Source organism: Macaca mulatta, chromosome X (genome assembly GCF_049350105.2).
Source record: "Macaca mulatta isolate MMU2019108-1 chromosome X, T2T-MMU8v2.0, whole genome shotgun sequence".
Taxonomy (NCBI): domain Eukaryota; kingdom Metazoa; phylum Chordata; class Mammalia; order Primates; family Cercopithecidae; genus Macaca; species Macaca mulatta.
The window spans coordinates 131,808,439-131,821,957 of NC_133426.1; positions in this window are offsets into that span (position 1 = coordinate 131,808,439).

A 13,519-nucleotide genomic window follows, 5' to 3' on the forward strand; every position below is an offset into this window, starting at 1 on the left:
ATGATAATAGAAACACAATATACCAAAATCTATGGGATATAGCAAAAGAAATACTCAGAGGGAAGTTTATAAGTGCCTACATGAAAAAAGAGGAAAAACTTGAAAAAGAAAAAAGTCTAATAATATATCTTAAAGAACAAGAAAAGCAAAAGGAAAGCAAGAGGAAACCAAACCTGAAATGAGTAGAAGAAAAGAAATAATAAAAATCAGAGTGAAATAAATGAAATTGAAATGGGAAAAACAGTATGGAATTAATGCAATCAAAGGTTGTGTTTTTTTGTTTGTTTGTTTGTTTTTTGGAAATTAAAAAGAATTGATGAAAAGAACTGACCTTTAGCCAGGCTAAGAAAAAAAGAGAGAAGATCCATATAAATGAAATCAGAGATAAAAAGGAAGACATTACTATTGATTCTGCAGAAATTCAAAGGATTATTAGTGGCTAATATGAGCAACTATATGCCAACAAATTGGAAAATATAGAAGAAACGGATAAATTCCTAGTTACATACAACCTACCAAGGTTGAATCAAGAAGAAATCCAAAATCTGAACAGACTAATAACAAGTAATGAGATTGGACCCGTAATAAAATGTCTCCCAGTAAAGAAAAGCCCACATTTCCTTTGGCCATTTCAATATTTTTGTTCAAAAGTCAACACAAGGCTTCATATTCTATTGTATTCCCATAATAGATTTAATACAGAAATTTGTGTCATTTTTAAGGAAATATTTCTAACGCTGTAATGTGGTGTGCTGGGATAATTCCTCCTGTCAATGTTTCAAGCCTTCCTTCAATGCAAAAAAACACTGTGTTTTCCTTGACATTGATAACGCTTTGTTACCAAGTTGAAAAGCTAAAAAGCTTTTGTTAAAAAAAAAGGCATAATAAGAGGCAGAGATATTCATATCTTCAACTACCTAAAATTATTAATTGGTTCTTAATCTCTTGTCAAATAATAGAATAGCTTTCTGTTTATGAACTTTAAAGGAACTTATATAATATCTACTACAATTATATTAGGCATTTTTCAGCAAGATCAAAAAGCATATGTGTTTATTTTGATATTATGTAATATATATGTGTGTATATATATTTATATTCACATACACACAAACACACGTGTATATAGTGTTTAATTCCCTCTCTTTCCTCCTAAAATGAGAAGAAGTTGCAGTGGATATATAATACTTTAAAAAATAATCTTGTTTATTTATAATATTGTCTTTGTATTTTATTTATACTTTACAAATTATATATATTTAGTTAGTTATGCTAATTATTTATATTTCTAATAATAAAATATCAAATTATTCATAATAATTTCATTAAATGTAATTTAATAGTTATAGATGCTTCTCTTTAAAGTCTCTATAGAATTGACTTTGTACAATGATGTGATATTTATCCCTTACATCCATTTTGATTGTTTATTTTAGATTAAAATTGGTTATACTTAACATGGGTAGGCATTTTTACTGCTAGAATTTTAGCTATTTAGTTATTCAAATAAGATAATAGATGAATCTTAAATATGTCTGCAACACATTATCTTTACATAAATCTCAGCTTTGGTTTCTCCTAGTTTTCACCAACCAGAATGCGCATTAAAAGGTAAATGCTTAATAACTGATCATTGAATTATGACCCTGAAATAATGCAAAATAAAAGGGTTCTTTTGAATTGTGAAAGAAAAAGTAGCTATATTGTCTTATATTTAGCATTAAGCATACTTGACTGAAGCCAAAGTCTTTGAAGATTGGGCACCTTGTATGGCATATATGGTAACATTATATTGGTTGAAATAATTAATTTTAATATTCAATTCTCAGTCATTCCAAAAAACAACAGCTAAAATTTATCATAATTGCATACTTCTGTATCTGTTTCCCAGAAAAACCTCAGAATAATGCTATCTATCTTTGGATCCTTGGCACTTAAGAACAGTTTGTGTTATATGGCAATAGTGGTAGTAGTTAGTAATGGCAGCGGCAGTAACAACAGTAACTAACATTTATATTATAGGACAAAATGGTAAAATCTAAAGTCTGTAGTTTAGCTAATAGAATCATACCAAAGTCAATTTCTTAGTTTTGATAGGTACACTATGGCTTTGTCAGATGTTAAAAACTAGGTGAAGGCATTAAAACAAAACTCTGTATTGATTTTGCAACATTTCTATAAGGCTAAAATTATTCCAAAATAAAAAGTAAAAAAAAAAGTTGAAAATATGTAGTTAGGGAACTCCACGCCAAATTGGGGGAAATGTCTGTACTTAGAGAGCTAGATAGAATATCTGAGCACCAAAATCTCTTTTCCATTATGGGTTTTCTCTGTCTATTTTCCTTACACAATGACCAAGTGTTTCAAGATCCCAAAATACCCCAATGTAACAGGCAATCTAAATATCCTATTCCCATGTATGGGAGTGCTTACTATATGCCAGACTCTGTTATAGTGTTATTCATTTGATCCTCACAACCCACATATATATGCACTATTAATATTGCCATTAACTGAGGCACAGAGAAGTTACATAATTGTAATTTGAGGTAACCCAGCTTGTAAGTCACAGAGTCAAGATTCAAAGCCAGGTGATCTGGGTCTAAAGCTTATGCTCCCTCTATTTTACAGTTTCTTTTAAAGAAAATTACATACAGTAATTCTGTAAACTCCATTAATGCATTCCAGTATTACTCAAATGTATCAACTTACTTCAATTTTATTATTTGTCTTTTGAACTCATTTATTATTAATTCAACAATTACTAAAATGTCTACTATGTAACCATTGTGCCAGATATAAGACCTACATAGTCACAGCTCTCATGAAACCTAAGTGCTATTGAAGAAATCAGACATTAAATGTCTGTTTCTGTAATCATTTGGTTATAATTATAATCAAATATGGATCATCCTTAAAGCTACCTATTTCATAAAATGTGTCCGAATCCCTCAGTCAGATGCCCTCTCTTCCTTCTCTGAATCCCTCTAGCACCCTGTACCCCTCAAATGATAGGTAGTATGGTTTACCTTATATTGCAGCTATTTGGAAATTTACTTTCTATCATTTTCTAAAGGTTAAGCTCACTGATATCAGGGATTGCTTTTTACTTATCTATGACCAATGCAATATTTTTACATAGTAGACAGAGTAGTTTCTCAATATTTATTAATTGGTCAAATTAAATTATGGCAAATTAAGTCTGGTTTGATTGTTAGAAGAATGAAGAAGATGAGAGAACCACTTTAAAAATAAGTCAACTTGTGCCTTACACTCATATCAATTACTTAAGCAGCTTCAATAGGCTCAAGTTGGGACTAACTCTTATACTTTCTATCTGAATTAATGAAACAATGAAAACAGAGTAGGCACTAAATTAATGGATTGCTACTGACAGCCTTTGTTCTCACCATGAGAATCATTGCTAAAGCACACAGAATCTTTAACACAGAAACACTTCTTTTTAAAATAAGATTCCAACAGTCAATTGAATCTACTCTGTTAGTTTGCTTGATAAACTTAAGAAAGTGAAGATTGGAAGAATCCAGTCTTATTTAAGCAAAAGGTATCAAATATATGTGATCATGTTATGGCACATAATCTGGAATTTTAAAACTTTAAAAAGAGAACCTTTGTAGTAGCACACATCTAGAGGTGGATTGGTGTGTCAGTAATACATCATCAAAGAAGCTTTTACTCTTAAAACATAAAGTATATGTTTCAAAATTTGCAACATAAAATATGTTGTAAAGTATATGTTTTATACTTCAAGGAAAAAAAAAGTATATTTTATAAGTTTATCATTAAAAACTACATGTTCTATGTTCTGGAAATGAGACATCCAGACAAGTATATGTCAAAAGCTGAGATTGTTCATCATGACTATTACTTTTAGATGATGGAATACTTATCTTTGATTTGGAATACTAATTATATTTTTTTCAGTGATGGAGGTGAAGACACTCTATGAGCTAATTGCTCAAAAATCAAAATGAGAAGCTGATTAGCTTTGTTACCAGAAAGTTGAACTTTTTTTTTTTGTAAACCTGTAATGATGTGTAATTTCTCAGAAATACTGAATTCAGTTCCCCCTGACCTGTTTCTAACTACAGAACCAGAAAATATATACAGAAACATGTCAAATGATTTCTAACAAAGTAGTTGCTGAACAGCATCTTGTTTGGTTATTGAAATTCTCTCTCCTATTTAAAATACACACATGACTAAATAAAATGTGTTTTATTACTCATAAAGAGCTCTTTATTTAAAATGATGGCATTTTTGAGAATTATAAAAACATAATACAGCTACAGGAAGATTTCTGAAGATTCTGAAGGAAAATAACAAAATAATATAACTATTGGAAACAGAGTTCAGGTGTTGCAGTTATTCATAAAAAACAATGTATAAACTACACTATATTCTGCATAAACATATTTTAAGTAAAAGCAAAACTGGCACTTACTATAGAACAACCTGTTATATAAAAAATATAAGCTTAAAAAAACAGAGCAAGAAATTAGGAAATAATCATAATTAGGATTTACGTGAACACCAAGTATTCCACCATCTAAAAGTGAATGAAAAAATAAATAAAAATGAATATGCAAACTACTCATCAAACTAATACTGCGAATATATAAGTAACTCGTACAACTCAACAGCAAAACCATCCAAATAATCCCATTAAAAAGTGGGGAAAGTATCTGAAGACATTAAAATGACTAAAAGGTATATGAAAAATGCTCGAAACCACAATGAGATATCATCTCAGCCCAGTCTATTATTAAAAAGAAAGATGAGGATGCAGAGAAAAAGGTACTCTTATATACTGTTGATGGTGAGGCAGCCATGTGGCAAGGGCTCCCTGGCAGATCCTCTGACCGACCTGCACACTGGGAGGAATGCATGCTGGGGTGGAGTCTTGGGAAGTTCATGCCATTTGCAGTGGGGAAGAGCCTGGCCCCTCCTCTTCCTGGGTGGTAACTGGGATTCAATCTGCAAGGTGGGATGTGCACTCACAGGACTCTGTTTTTGTGGAGGGTCTCTGTTCCCCATTTTTTCCCTTTTTGCCAAATAAATTCCATTTTTTCTCACCCTTCAAAGTGTCTGTGAGCCAAATCTCTCATGGCCATATGACAAGAACCTAGCTCTTAAATGAACTAAGGAAAAAGTCCTGCAACAATGGGAATGTAAATTACTACAGCCATTATGAAAAACAGTATGAAGGTTTCTCTAAAAACTAAAATAGTGCTACCATATGGTCCAGCAATTTCACTACTGAGTATATAACCAAAGGAAAGGAAATCAATATATTGAATAGATATTTGCACCCCCATGTTTACTGTAGCACTATTCACAACAGCCAAGATATGAAATCAACCTAAATGTCCATCAACAGATGAATGAATAAGGCAAATGTGGTATATATACACACTGGAATACTATTCTACTGTAATTAGCCCCACAACTTTGCTGAGCATTACCCTAGTAGGAACTTTCTACAGTGGCCTCACCCCTGTAGCAGTTTTCTACCTGGGCCCCACAGCTCTCTGGGACATCCTTTGAAATCTAGGTGTAGGCAGTCACACTCTCAAAGCTTTGCTGAGTGTAGTGTTTTCTGTAGACACACCTGCTGAGGCTGAGAAGCATGGTGAAAGAGTCCAGGGAGCAGAGCCTGCCTGTGACAGTGCTGGGCAGCAGTGGCCTCTCTTTGAACTTGTGTCTTGTACTCTGGTCCTATGGTTGGAGGGTAGACATGATAATTTCTGAAATTCTTTAGGGTCGTTCTTCCATTGTCTTGGAAAATAGGTCCTAGCTTCTGTTTAGAAGATTGACTAATCTTCCCATTGTCTTGATGAATAGCTCCTAGTTTCTGTTGAGATGGCAGATTCATATTAATTTATCAGATGGTCATTTGGACATATACTTGGAATTCTGTCTGAATCATGCTTTCTCATTCTTTATCACATGGATGGAATGAGAATTTTTCAAATCTTTAAGTTCTGCTTCCCTTTTGGTGAGCAATTTTGTCTTTAAATCATTTCTCTCTTTTCTCATTTTCCTATAAGCAGTCAAAGGGAATCAAGCCATACAGTTTACACTTTGCTTAAAAATAGCTTCAGCTAAATATGTAATGATATTGTTTGGCTGTGTCCCCACCCAAATCTCATCTTGAATTGTAACTCCCACAATTCCCATGCATTGTGTGAGGAACCTGGTGGGAGGTGATTCAACTATGGGGGCGGGTCCTTCCTGGACTGTTCTTATGGCAGTGAATGAGTTTCATGAGATCTGATGGTTGTAAAAATGGCAATTTCCCTGCACAAGCTCTCTCTCTCTGCCTGATGCCATCCATGTAAGACATGACTTGCTCTTCCTTGCCTTCCATCATGATTGTGAAGCTTCCACAGCCATGTAGAACTGTAAGTCCATTAAATCTCTTTCCTTTGTAAATTTCCCAGTCTCAGGTATGTTTTTATCAGTAGAATGAAAATGGACTAATACAGTAAATTGGTACCGAGAGTGGGGTGCTGCTGAAAAGACAACCAAAAATGTGAAAGCGTCCTTGGAACTGGGTAACACGCAGAGGTTGGAACAGTTTGGAGGGCTCAGAAGAAGATAGGAAAATGTGGGAAAGTTTGGAACTCTCTAGAGACTTGTTGAATGGCCTTGACCAAAATGCTGATAATAATATGGACAATGAAGTCCAGGTTGAGGTGGTCTCAGATGGATATGAGGAACTTGGTGGGAACTGGAGCAAAGGTGATTCTTGTTATGTTTTAGCAAAGAGATAGGGAATTTTTCCCCTGCCCTAGACATTTGTGGAACTTCAGACTTGAGAGAGATGATTCAGGGTATCGGGAGGAAGAAATTTCTAAGCAGTAAAGCATTCAAGAGGTGACTTGTGTGCTGTTAAAAGCATTCCATTTTATAAGGGAAAGAGCATAAAAGTTTGGAAAATTTGCAACCTGACTATGCAATAGAAAAGAAAAATCCCATTTTCTAAGGAGAAATTCAAACTGGCTGTAGAAATTTGCATAAGTGAAAAGAAGCCAAATGTTAATCCCCAAGACAATGGGGAAAAATATCTCCAGGGCATGTCAGAGGTCTTCATGGCAGCCCCTCCCATCACAGGCCCAGAAGCTTAGGAGGAAAAAGTGGTTTCATGGGCTGGGTCCAGGGTCCCCATGCTGTGTGCAGCCTAGGGACTTGTTGCCCTGTGTTCCAGCTGCTCCAGCCATGGCTGAAGTGGGCCAACATAGAGCTTGGGCCATGGCTTCAGAGGATGTAAGCCTCAAGCTTTGGTAGCTTCCATATGGTGTTGAGCCTGCCAGTGCACAGAAGTCAAGAATTGGTGTTTGGGAACCTCCGCCTAGATTTCAGAAGATATATGGAAATGCTTGGATGTCCAGGCAGTAGTTTGCTGTAGGGGCAGGGCCCTCCTGGAGAACCTCTCCTAGGGCAATGTTGAAGGGAAATGTGAGTTCGGAGCCCCCATACAGAAGCCCTACTGAGGCACTGCCTAGTAAAGCTGTGAGAAGAGGGCCATTGTCCTCCAGATCCCAGAATGGTAGATTCACTGACAGCTTGCACCATGCACCTGGAAAAGCTTCAGACACTCAATCCCAGCCTGTGAAAGCAGCTAGGAGGGAAGCTGTATCCACAAAGCCACAGGAGCAGAGCCACCCAAGATCATAGGAACCCACCTCTTGCATCCATCACTAGCATGACCTGGACGTGAGACATAGAGTCAAAGGAGATCAGGTTGGAGCTTCATGATTTGACTGCCTTGCTGAATTTTGGACTTGCATGGTGTCAGTAGCCCCTTTCTTTTGGCCAATTTTTCCCATTTGGAATGTATTTATTAAATGCCTATACCCCCATTGTATCTAGGAAGTAATTAACTTGCTTTTGATTTTACAAGCTCCTAGGTGGAAGGGACATGTCTTGTCTCAGATGAGACTTTGGACTGTGGGCTTTTGAGTTAATGCTAAAATGAGGTAAGGCACACTGGAAAGGCATGATTGGTTTTGAAGTGTGAGAACATGAGATTTGGTAGAGGCCAGGGTTGGAATGATATAGTTTGGCTATGTCCCCACCCAAATCTCATCTTGAATTGTAACTCTTGTAACTCTCACAATTCTTATGTGTCATGGAAGGAACCCAGTAGGAGGTGTTTGAATAATGGGGGTGGGTCCTTCTTGCTCTGTTATCAAGATAGTCTCAGGAGATCTGGTGGTTTTAAAAGTGGGAGTTTCCTGGTACAAGTTATCTCTCTTTGCCTGCTGCCATCCATGTTAAAACGTGACTTGCTCCTCCTTGCCTTCTGCCATGACTGTGAGACTACCCCAGCTGCATGCAACTGTAAGTCCATGAAACCTCTTTCTTTTTTAAATTGCCCAGTCTCAGGTATGTCTTTATCAGCAGTGTGAAAATGGACTAATACACTAATACATGTAATATATATGTCAAAGTGGAATGGTTATACTTATATCAGACAAAATAGACTTTAAGTCCAAACTGTCACAAGAGACAAAGAAGGACATTATATTAAATATAACAATAAATGGGTTATGCTATGGTTTGAATGTGTCCCCCAAAGTTCATGTTTTGGAAACTTGATCCCTAATATGATTATATTAAGAAGTGGGGCCTTTAAGAATTGAACAGGCCATGAGGCCTCTGCCCTGATGAATAGATTAAAGCCATTATCTTGGGAGTGAGTTTATTACTGTGAGGGTGACTTCCTATAAAATAACAATTTCAGTCCCCTTTCTTTTACCCTCTCTTGCCCTTCTGCCTACTGCCATGGAGTGATGCAGCAAAAAGGTTCTCACCAGGGGTCAGTCCCTTGATCTTGGACTTCCAGCCTCCAGCACTGTGAGCCAATAAATTTCTGTTTGTTATAAATTACTCAGCCTGTGGTATTGTTATAGCAACACAAAACAGACTAACAAGTCAACTCATCAGAAAACTATAGTAATTATAAATATACGTATACCCAACATCAGAACACAAGTGGTGTTGGGGAAACTGGATATCCATATACAGAAAAACAAAATTTGACCCTTACATACAAAAATAAACTCAAAATGGATTAAAAATTTTAATGAAATATCTGAAATTGTAAAATTCATAGAAGAAAACAAATGCATAGAAAGCTTCATGACATTGGTTTTAGCAATGATTTCTGGGATATAACACTAAATACTTCTGGTATTTATTCAAAATAATTGAAATCAGGACTGTGAAGATATATTTGCACTTCCATATTTATTGCAGTTTTATTTACAATAGCTAAGAGTTAGAAAAAACCTAAATGTTCATCAGTGGATGAACAGATAAAGAAAATGTGGCATACACATGCAATGAAATATTGTATGACCAAAAAATGAAGGAAATTGTTATATGCTACAACACGTATGAACATTGAGGAAATTACACTAAGTGAAATAAGCCATTCACAGAAAGACAAATACTGCATGCATTTGTATGCAGTATCTACAGTAGTCACATTCATGGGAACACAAAGTAGAATAGTGGTTTCTAGGGCTTAGGAGGAAGAGGCAAAAGTTCAATTAGTATAAAGTTTTGGTTATGCAAGATAAAAATGTTCTAGAGATCTGCTGTACAACAATGTGCATACAGTTGGCAATGCTGTACTGTACACTTAAAACTTTGTTAAGAGGGTAGATCTCATGTCATGTGGGGTTTTTTTGCCACAGTAGAAAAACATTAGGTTTGCATGGATTAATTCCTGAGATGGAGCATTATTTCTTGCTGACTCTTCAAATAGGAGAATAATGTTTTGTCATTTGAATGTTCTTGGAATACCAACAAGCAAGATTTGAAAAGGAACACATTTCCTTAAAACAAAGAAGGCTGAACATTCTACTCTTCATTCTCTTTCTCCCTCTCCTCTCTCTTCTCTCTCTGACTAACTGAACCGTTAATATCCACAGCTGCAGAGAATAGCACATTCATCAGAATTGTCTCTTTGGGAAAGAAATAGAAATCTTTGTAGTGTATACTATTTTAAATATGCTATTTTAAATTTTCATAAATATTTTTTGAATTTTGAAAATCAAACTTGATTATGGTAACGTCACACTTCACCATTCAGTATTGCACACATGACAAGCTTGGCATTTTAAAATCAAATTGTTTTGAATCATTTAGCAGTGAGAAAAGCATATAAATAATTTCTGAGTGACTAGAATATGCATTTTAGATCGAATTCACTACAAAAGAGTGACACAGTTTTCCCAGAACTTTCTAAAATAAAATGGGCAGTTAGGCTAAGAACTACGAAAACTTTTACCTTCAGAAACCTTTCTGTGAGAAATAAAATACTTAAAATTATGTGCTTATAGTCTAATTGCCTTTTTAGCCTTAATTATAGCATTCACTGTGACACTTTATTTTCTGACATGACACATATTTAAATGTGTTTTTACAGTAGTTCTCTTATAATCAGACTCTTGAGTTATTTAAGAAGCAACTATGATAAGAAATGTTCTGAAATTAAGGACTGACAGCAAAACTTAAAGTAAGTGAGAATGACAAACAACTGTTTTCACCATTAGATACTGATCTTTACTTATGCAACTTTTTAGCTGTAAGAGTGTATGCTATGACCATTATCTGTATTGTTTGAAAATGATCTTAATGAAAATGTGTGCATGTTATATGTCCCTAAGAGAGATAGTCTCCTCTTGATGTTTGTTCACTCATTCAATAACATGTTACTGTGAACCTGTGAGCCAGGCCTCCCTGTATTAGACACACAGAGGTGAAATATGAAGTTACAACCCTCAAGGCATTCACAGTCTAGAGGCATTATACTTCATGTATAAGCTAGGGAATAACATCCAAATATGAACAGGTAAAATATGAAGAACAATTGTATGATAGTTACTAACTACTGATAGACATTCATGGAACAAACATGAATGATATTTAAAGTACTAGAAAGAATGAGTGAATATATGATATAGTCGCTGTCTTCAGGGAGTCTAATGTAGTGGAGGTCAGGAAGGAGACACATGCATAAAAAACTAAGTATAATGAAAGATGGAATAAAATAAATTGAAATAAGTTTTTTAATAGTGGTACAAAAAGCTGATGTAGAGTAAAGAGGAAGGAATGATTAATACAAAATGAATGAGAAAAGTTTTTTGGGGGAGGTGAAATTTCATTGAGTCATGAAGATTGCCTTTATTTACATCTCTCTCTCTATATATATATATATATGTGTGTGTGTATATATATATTTATATGTGTGTGTGTGTATATATATATATTCTCTATTCTGTTATATTAATCTATGTGTCTGTTCGTGTACCAGTACCATAAGTTTTGATTACTGTAACCTTGTAGTATACTTTGAAGTCGGGTAACCTGATGCCTCCAGCTTTGCTCTTTTTGCTTAGGATTGTCTTGGTTATACAGCCTCTTTTTTGGTTCCACATGAAATTTACAGTAGATTTTTCTAATTATGTGAAGAATGTCAGTTGTAGTTTAATGGGAATAGCATTGAATCTGTAAATTACTTTGGGTAGTGTGGCCATTTTCCCAATATTGATTCTTCCTGTCTATGAACATGGAATGTTTTTCAGTTTGTTTGTGTCCTCTCTCATGTCTTTGAGGAATGGTTTGTGGTTCTCCTTGAAGAGGTCCTTTACTTACCTAGTTAGCTGTATTCCCATATATTTTATTCTGTTTGTAGCAATTGTGAATGAGAATTCATTCATGATTTGGCTTGCTGCTTGCCTATTGGTGTATAGAAATGCTAGCGATTTTTACCCATTGATTTTGTATCCCGAGCCATTGCTGAAGTTGCTTATCAGTTTAAGAGGTTTTTGAGCTGAGACTTTGGGGTTTTCTAGATATAGGATCATGTCTGCAAACAAAGATAATTTGACTTCCTCTCTTCCTATTTGAATATGCGTTATTTCTTTCTCTTGTCTGATTGATTGCCCTGGCCAGAACTTCCAATATTATGCTGAATAGGAATGGTAAGAGAGGGCATCCTTGTCTTGTGCCAGTTTTCAAAGGGAATGATTCCATCTTTTGCACATTTGGTATGATATTGGCTGTAGGTTTGTCATAAATGATTTATATTATCTTGAGGTATGTTCCTTCAATACCTAGTTTATTGAGAGTGTTTAATATGAAGGGATGTTGAATTTTATTGAAGGCCTTTTTTTTTGTTTTGTTTTTTGCATCTATTGAGATAATCATGTGGTTTTTGTCTTTAGTTCTGTTCACATGATGAGTCCCCTGTATTGATTTGCATATGTGGAACCAAGTTTGCATCCAAGGGATGAAGCCAACTTGATTGTGGTGAATATGCTTTTTGATGTGCTGCTGGATTCAGTTTGCCAGATATTTTACTGAGAATTTTTGCGTTAATGTTCATCAGGCATATTGGCCCCAAATTCTCTTTTCGTTGTTGTGTCTCTGCCAGATTTGGGTATCAGGATGATGCTGGCCTCACAGAATGACTTAGGAAGGAGTTCCTCCTTTTCAATGTTTCGGAATAGTTTCAGTAGGAATAATACCAGCTCTTCTTTTTACCTCTGGTAGAATTCAGCTGTGAATCCGTCTGGATCTGGGTTTTTTCTGGTTGGTAGGCTATTTATTAGTGCCTCAATTTCAGAACTTGCCTAAATACTATTGATAGAAAGTTTGGATTTTATCTTGTAGGGAAAGTGATGATGCATAGGTGACATAGGAGGACAACAGTGAAGGCTTTTGAGTAGTTTCCAAAAATATTTTTTCCACATTTTTATTGGTCATTTAATAGTTATGGTCTTCTATGGACTAAGTTTTCTGAAAGTTCTACAACACTTTTATATACCAAATGCTTCTTTTATCTCTTTTATCCCTTCTTTGCACTATACATCAACTTTTCTTACTTCTATTATCATATTTATTGAATCTTGTCTATTATACTTAATTTTTTCTTATGCATATGTCTTCCCGATGCTAGATTTTAAGTTCCCCGAAAGCAGAGATCATGTTATTTTTAATTTGTCGTTTTTGTGTAATATGCAGTTAATAACAGTACCAACTTCCATGGGTTACTCTGATGATTAAACAAAATAACACACTTGAGACACTGATATAGTGATTAAAAGTTCTAACTCGGGGAATGAAATGCCTCAATTTTAATCCCAGTTCTGTTACTAGCTGTGAAAGCTTGAACAAATTATCTTTTTTAAAAAATGACTTCATTGAAGTATAATTGACACCATACAAGTCACTCATTTAAAGTGTGCAATTCAATTATTTTTAGTATATTCACATATATATGCAAATCTTACCACGGAGCATTTTCATTGCCACAAAAAGTAAGCTCTATACCCTTCAGCTATCTAGCTATTTAGTTATCTACCCTCCCCTACTTCCCCAGCCCTAAGCAACCACTGATTTACTTTCTATCACTGTAAATTTCCCTGTTCGGGACATTTTAGACCAATTGAATTATACAATAAGTATTTTTTTGCGACTG